Source organism: Sus scrofa, chromosome 13 (genome assembly GCF_054392235.1).
Source record: "Sus scrofa isolate SSC_HxYL_T2T_F1_AM1 chromosome 13, Sscrofa_HxYL_maternal_Yorkshire_Landrace_v2.0, whole genome shotgun sequence".
Taxonomy (NCBI): domain Eukaryota; kingdom Metazoa; phylum Chordata; class Mammalia; order Artiodactyla; family Suidae; genus Sus; species Sus scrofa.
In genome coordinates, this window is record NC_139395.1 from 119,655,367 (window position 1) to 119,661,438 (window position 6,072).

Sequence of the window (6,072 nt, forward strand, 5' to 3'; positions counted from 1 at the left end):
GCAATACCAGATCTGAGCCATATCGGTGATCTACACCACAGCTCATGGCAACACTGGATCCTTAATGCACTGAGCAAGGCCTGGGATCATACCCGCGACTTCATGGATAATAGTCAGCTATAATGGGAACTCACGACACTCCCAGTCTTATGGAAGAGATAGACATGTAAAAACTAATAGAAATGAAATGTGATAAGTATTATAAGAGTGAGATTGAAAAACATGAAAACAATGTGATAAATCCTTAGGACAAATTGAATGTAACTGGGAATGAGTTTGATAGGATTTCACAGACAAGAAGCTTAAGAACCTAAAAGATGTTTTGAGAGTCTAACCAATACATTACAGTAAATGATATTAAGAGACTGCAGGTCAGCTGAAAACAGAAACTGTCTTGGAGGAAATGGGCCTAAAACAGATCTTAAGGAATGATACTATTTAACTAGATGGGAAAGAACAAGACATTTAATACCACAACATAGTTGTTTTATGTTTAACTGTCCATTTTGACTCTCCAACTGCCAAGTGAGCTATATATGTCTTTTACTTTGTGTTATGAGTGTCTTCTTGGGAAGGGTCTTCAAGGTTATTTGAAAGAGGTTTAATCTTATTCATTGTCTAAAAAGTGTGCTTGGAGGGTAGCCGCTAATACTGGGCTTCCTCCCTCCTTCTGTCTGAACACTCTCAGAAATTGGGTTGCTCACTTTCTGCCTCTTTTATGTTTATATTTAGAAATTGTCCCTCATCTAGGCCCACTTATTTCTTAGTTTTCTCTGTAGTTTCATAGACTACTTGATACCCTTTTCATCAGACACTCCTTCAAAAATTTTGAATACCACCAAAAAAGTCACAAAGTCTTCTTTTTTTAAAATCAAGTATCAACAATTTCTTCAATTGTATACACACAGTATAGTTTCTAGAATTTTGACCATTTGGGGAAGATAAATAACGGTACTAGTAATATTTTTCTCTAGTAGTAAGGAGGGATTTGAGATCTTGGGGGAGTTCCCACAGTGGCTCAGTGGTAACAAACCCAACTAGTTTATCCAAGATGATGCAGGTTCGATCCCTGGCCTTGCTCAGTTGGTTAAGGATACAGCATTGCCATAAGCTGCAGTGTAGGTCACAAACACAGCTCAGATCCTGCATTGCTGTGGCTGTGGAGTAGGCCAGCAGCCATATCATCAATTCCATATGCCGCAGGTGTGGCCCAAAAAAGACAAAAAAAAAAAAAAAAAAAAACCTTGAGGGTATCTGGCCACATTTGCTCATGTCTCTCTTTAGAATAAGATGCATGTAGCGTCTTTTATTTCCAGTTTTATTCTTTACTCCTACCACTTTTCATATTTTTCATATTTTTCATTTCCTGTTATGATTACTTAGCCTTTTTAGGTAAGTTGTCCATCTTTTCTTATTGTGGTTATGGTGGATATGGTGATTTTATTTTTGACTATAGTAGTTGCTTTATTTGTAAGAAAGGGGTTTACACAGAGCTGTGTCCATGTTCCCTCTCTTTACCTCTCTTTCCTCTTCTGTAAAATGAAGAATCTTGAATAGATAAATTCTCCAGTCTGTCATAGCTCTAAAAGTCTGATTCCAAGAGTCTATTATCCTGTTGGAACAACCAGGGACATCAGAGGTAACTATTCTCTTTGCTGAATTTACAATACCATCTAATGTTGTAAATAAATACAATATCAATATTACATATAAACAATAAAGATAAAACAACAACAATAAAGATAACTCCCAGTTAAAGCATTAATCTTGATCTTTGTTCTTGGCTGGAATGCAGCAGAGGTGTGTAATTTATAGCAGCAGGAAAAAGCAGTAGGGGGAGGAGGAAGGCCAACATGACCTTGTGATGGGAGTATAGCAATTGTTCTTCTCACATGAAAGAGAAAAGTAAGGACCAATAAACACCATTTCATAGAGTAATAGACACTAAAGAAAGGAAAGGAGGACCACTGGTAAATAATGGAAAGTGCTACTACCTCTTGTCATTCTTTATTCTGTTCATGACATGAATGTAGCCTCATAATTTACTTTCTAGAGCTGCAAGTATTTTTCTTTGAAAAGAAATTTATCATCTATGATCTGATTCCCTTTACTGAAATGAATGGAATCAATTGCATACCCTATAATAATGCTGAATAAAAATTACCTCTTTGAGACTATAACCTTTCATGAATAGCATAATAACTGAAATGCTATCCTGCTACATGACAATTGTGAGAATCTTACTTTTCCTTCTATTCCACTTGAGACCTCAAAATCTCTCAGTGATAGAAAGGATAAACAAGCTTAATATCTGCAGCTTCATCTTTTTCCCCAGGACAAGCTGAGATGTCTCAATTGTGCAAATCCTCAGGAGTAACATTCTGTAATGTTATCTGGTAATTAAAAAAAATAATTATGTATTTCTTCTAAGAACATTTACGTAACAGATTAAAATACATAAAAGATTATAAATAAATGCAAACACATAATACATATGTATGTGTGTGTATACCCACATATACACATACTAAGAGTAAGTTTATGTAGAGTTTGGTGCTTTTTAAGTGCTTCATACAGTAACTCATTTAATCTTCACAATTGATAACAAACCCATGGAGTATTTTTATCATTATTTTATAAATGAGAACTATACAGCACTAAGAAGCAAAGTGATTTGGCCCCAGTCATAGAGTAAAGTGATGGAGGAAGCAGTTTGACTTCAGAGACATTATTTTATGACATTGCTTATAGCCATATAAATATATTCCATAAATCGACATACTGAATATCTACCTCCTATTATGTATCTACTATGAAATCAATGAAGTTAACCAAACCTAATGTTGGCTTAGTAATATTACTTTGAATCATCTGAGATTGCGTAGGAGAAAAGTATAGGAAATGGTAGAAGCAACTTGCCTCTACCAAAACTTAAAACTCGACATTGAAAACCAAAACTTAATCTTTCTTGTTTTCATATTGTCACCCCTTTGCTATGTCTTAATACGGACAAGGGGAAAGAATAATCTGTTACCAAGAAGTTTTTCTATTTAAACATCAGGTATATCTGAGGAGTCCAGTAGAGAATAAAATACAATTTATAAATCTCTTCACAAGCATATTCAGTCTTATTTCATTTTCTTTAGTAGGAGGAGGATTGGGTGAGTAGAAAGCAGAAGGAAGAGTTACATAATTCAAAACCCAGGATAGAAAAAGAGGGTGATAAGGAAAGTGACCTTGCAAGTCTATCCTCACAGTTAGTCATCCAGAATGGAAGTAGCCATCAAGATCTTTCCCTACTAAGACTTCAAGCAGATGCTGGAAAAAATCTAATGTGCCATATTACAAAAAGACTTAATATTTGATTTCCAATGAATTAATTTATTTTCTTAACTTTTCACTTTCCAGAGCCAAATTGCTAAGGAAAATCCTCAAATATCTAGGAGTATCCTGCTATGAGCCCATCTCCATGCTATGCTAGTTTTGCCCACATCAGGAATACAGCTCAGACCAATTAAAAATATAATCTCTGCCGTGAGGCCCAAGAATGGGATTTTTATTATTTCTCAGGTAATTACACGGTATGTGCAGAGCATCCAGCACATTTGCACTTCATTTAGATGTTGTTGCCCCATTTTATCAAAGGCAAGGAACTTGGGTTTACTGTGGGGGAAACAGAATACTGAAGGAAATGGTGATCATTTTCCACCTCCATGGTCATGTGACATGGCAGAACCTCAATGCTGCTTGTCTCTTTAATATCATTCCATGCTTTTCTCCTGCTCCCTTCTTATTGTCCCACCTTTTTCATTCTCAGTTCATTAAATGTGCCAAACACTAATGCCTCAAGGATTTCACATATATTAGTCCCAGTGCCTGGAGAGCACTTTTCCCCACTCCTTACCCTTCTAGAGCAGTAGGATATTACTATGTCAACCTAGCTATGTGGGAATCACATTTCCCTGAATCCTCTTTCTGGCATAGTTTCAAATTAGAAAAAAACACAAGGATATTTGGAATGAGATTTGAAAGGCAGAAGAGGAGCAATATATATATTCTGTTCACACTCAGTTGGTACAAAGAACTGTGTGCAGATGCTGTTGTAGTTCACATGGGTTTTCTCTTCTCAGTTGGCTCACCTTGTTAGTAAGGGACAGCACCAGGGCCTCTTGCTCCTTCAGAAACTAGAATATTCTCCTTTGGCTTCCTCTACATCTATACTAAGTGCATGTTAGCTCCATGACAAAGATTCCAGCTTTTCCTGAAAGTAACATGAATCATTGAGGTTGGTAGCTTGGAGGTGGTGACAAAGTGATACAGGTTCTAGACCATCCTCATCTGTTCCAGTGTGACCTCACTCTCCCCACGTCCTATCCATTTTTGCCAATATCCTGCCCTGCTGATTTCAGCCTCCAGCTCCAGATGCAAAAATGGAAGACTTACATAAGTTTAATTAGCTCCCCCATCATGTGAGCTCACATCCCTCTATAATTGGGGAGTTCCCGTCTTGGTGCAGCAGAAATGAATCCAACTAGGAACCATGAGTTGTGGGTTCTATCAGTGGACTTGCTCAGTGGGTTAAGGATCCGGCATTGCCATGGGCTGTGGTGTAGGTTGCAAATGCAGCTTGGATATTGCTTTGCTTTGACTGTGGCATAGGCTGGCAGCTGTAGCTCTGATTGGACCCCTAGCCTGGGAACCTCCATATGCTGCAGATGTGTCCCTAAAAAGACAAAAGACAAAAAAAAAAAAAAAATCCTTCATGTATCACTCTGAGCCATTGAGTTTCTTCAAACAGACTTGACTGATAGCTTTAGCTTCTGTTCTCTATTCAGGCTTCAATTTAAATATCCCTCCTTGTGAGGTGTTTCCAGATATTATCTAGAATGGGCCTCTCTTCACTCCTTTAGTTATACTGTATCTCTTCAGATTTCTCATTTCTTCCTAAGCACTGTCATCATTTATACTTATTTTATTGAAGTTTCATGCTATTTTCCTGTCTCCCTCATTACTGTGTATACTCTATAGGAGAAGGAGTTATGTCTATCTTTTTCACTTCATCTATAACGTCCATGATGGTGTCTGATATACAGCAAGTGTTCATTAAATATTTTGTACACATGAATGAATAAAAAATGAATGGATGGATACTTTTTAGAAAGGTAGGTCCAAGGTCCATTTGAACAAAGAATTTAAGAAGAGATTGGGGGCTGGCTGACCAGATGGGAACTATTGAAGTTGACAAAGACCTGAAAGAGAACAGGATGAAAAATGAAGGTGAAAAATATAAGACATAGACAAAAATGAAGACTGCACAGCAAGATTTGTCTCCCCTATGGAGAAGAAAATGGTGAAAAGAAGGTAAAACTAAAATGAAAAGTTCCTACCTAATTCCACTGAAGACATAGCATTACTAGGAATGATATATAAGGGATTTGAGCTCACATGATGAGGGAGCTGATTAAGCCTATGTAAGTTTTCCCTCTTTGCATCTGGAGCTGGAGGTTGAAGTTGGCAGTTCAGAAAGTTGGGGAGGGAGTTCCCATCATGGCGCAGTGGTTAATGAATCCGACTAGGAACCATGAGTTTGCGGGTTCGATCCCTGGCTTTGCTCAGGGGGTTAAGGATCCGGCCTTGCCTTGAGCTGTGGCATAGGTTGCAGACGCGGCTCAGATCCTGCATTGCTGTGGCTCTGGCGTAGGCCGGTAGCTACAGCTTCGATTCGACCCCTACCTAGCCTGGGAACCTTCATATGCCGTGGGAGCAGCCCTAGAAAAGGCAAAAAAAAAAAAAAAAAAAAAGAAAAAAGAAAAAAACAGAAAGTTGGGGAGATGGATGTAAAGTGGGGAGACTGAGGAAACACTGGAATAGATGAGGATGGATTTGAACCTGGATCAGTTTCTCATTCCTCATTTCTCATGAGGATGATGAAGCTCCAACAGATTAAAAATGAAGAACAGGCTTTGGGGAGTCAGATAATGGGTTGGAGGTTTTCAATTCAAACGGAAATTTCTGGGTAAAAGTTAGGACGGATGGCAATAATTTAGATGTATCAGACAGTGGTATTATTTG